Source organism: Aplysia californica, unplaced genomic scaffold (genome assembly GCF_000002075.1).
Source record: "Aplysia californica isolate F4 #8 unplaced genomic scaffold, AplCal3.0 scaffold00036, whole genome shotgun sequence".
NCBI lineage: Eukaryota > Metazoa > Mollusca > Gastropoda > Aplysiida > Aplysiidae > Aplysia > Aplysia californica.
This window is the reverse complement of record NW_004797306.1, coordinates 1,251,831-1,253,626: the sequence shown is the minus strand read 5'-3', so window position 1 is coordinate 1,253,626 and position 1,796 is coordinate 1,251,831. Positions and strand designations below refer to the sequence as shown.

Here is a 1,796-nt window from a genome sequence, read left to right as displayed (position 1 = left end):
GGGGTATTCAAGTGAGGATGAGAGATAAATTTTATAGAAAGAATGCGACCAAGGAAAAGAATTTTGAAAAAAAAACCCAAAACAAACCAACCGTGTTTGAGCTTTGAAACTTTTAGAGGAAGCCAGAACTGAGAAAACACAACAGTTAGAAGTGATTTATAAGTGATCAGCACTTCATAAAACCGTCAACCATAGACATGCCACAACTCACACATAGAGTCGATTGGGCCTTTAGAGTTAGAGTCGATTATTCAGGTCCACCCCACCCCCCTCCGCCCCACCCCGAATATTGATTGTTGATGAAGATCTTTGCCGGAGAGAAAACAGAAAATTCAGTTAGAGAACTATGACCTCTGCACTCTGACCTTCTTTTGTTTGTTTAGGTAAGTTTGGTTGGACTGGTCTATTTCTATAAATTGCTCTCTGCTCTTCTTTCAAGATTAGGATTGATAGATACCGACGCAGTCCATCAAATCACAATTGTTTTTATCTGTTGTGTTACATGCTTTAAAACAACAACAATCCAGGAACATAGATTCTAGTTCGATGGAAAGTGCGATTTTGTCGGCACGAGAAATGAAACGAACACTCTTTTGCATGCTCAGCGACCTCGCTCAGCCTCGATAAAAGTGAGCCACATAAGAAGGCGCTTCTTTGTTTACTTTATAATAGAGCTCCACAGCCACAAAAGTCAAGCAGTCTAGGTAGATCTAGTATGTTGAATTATAGATCTAAATCTAGATCCTATTATTATCTGGGTGTCCGCCAATCCTCTAGCCCTGACCTATCACTATCGTAATCGGGTAAGTCTACGGCCTACGGTAGGGCCCACTGAACTCATCCTCATGTTAGTCTCTCCCTTGGCCCTACCTCAGCCTCCCCCAGACTCAGCCTCAGGCCTCAGGTTTAAGTTGCCGTGTCAGCACACCTTTCCTTTTGATTGTGCCTTTTGCCAATGTTTGTTGAAGTTATTCTCAATAATTAATTGCTTGATAAATACTCCTAGAGAATGTATTATTTTCTTTCAAGGCCTACCACTGACTTGATTGTTGTGCACTCTGTTTCAGCGAATACCAGTCATTTCGGTGCAGTCAAGACGTTACAGTCATCTCGTCACACCCCAAACCCTCAAGATTGAATGGAGACGATCATTTCATAGCACACTTGCAAATATCAAATGAGCATTGTCATGGCAATCACAAATCATAATTTTTGGGGGTTAAGCTACCTTGGGGCTGTGTGTGGAAGGGCGGGTGGTAGGAAAGATCTACACCTAGCCTTCTCGGACAAGGGCGAAAAATCTCGGAGGGCCCATGTGCAAGTTGCGCACGTTAAAGATCCCTTGGTGGTCTAAAATCTATAAGAGTAGGCTTCGGCCGCCACCCGGGCAAAATTCAAAATTTTCCTACCAACGAAAAAGTATTAGGTGTGTCCCGCGCGCTCATATGACCTATGCAGTTGCGAGCGCCGTAAAACCATATACTAAACAAATGATTGGCGGGCCTGATCTAACAGGTAACGGTAGTTCTGGTGACTCGCAGAACACCATAATAAGAGTATTTATCACAACATAATTACATTACTATTGGTCCTGTCCTAGGCCTTCTCAGTCTGAGAAAGCCTAGGTCCTGTCCATTTTCCCATTCCCTTCTTTCCACTGTATTGACATCTTTTTGAGCTCGATTCAGCTCACCCACTCGCACACCCACGGCCATGTGAAAAGTAAAAAAAAAAGTTGGAGAGCAAAACGGGATGAGTAAAGGAGAGAGAGAGAGAGAGAGAGAGAGAGAGAGAGA

General features: G+C 43.2%; 1 protein-coding gene across 4 annotated transcripts in view; it reads left to right on the top strand.

Annotated features, from left to right (window-relative positions):
• The window catches only part of LOC101846793 (4-hydroxy-2-oxoglutarate aldolase, mitochondrial), a 22,335-nt gene that overhangs the window by 4,502 nt on the left and 16,037 nt on the right, over positions 1-1,796 (top strand). Inside the window, exon 1 of one of the 4 annotated variants that reach the window (XM_013091446.2) lies at positions 307-383. The exons of 1 other annotated variant lie outside the window; for it this stretch is intronic. The gene's annotated coding sequence lies outside the window, so the exon portion shown is untranslated. 2 more of the 4 variants (XM_005091826.3, XM_005091825.3) reach the window with 2 other exon arrangements.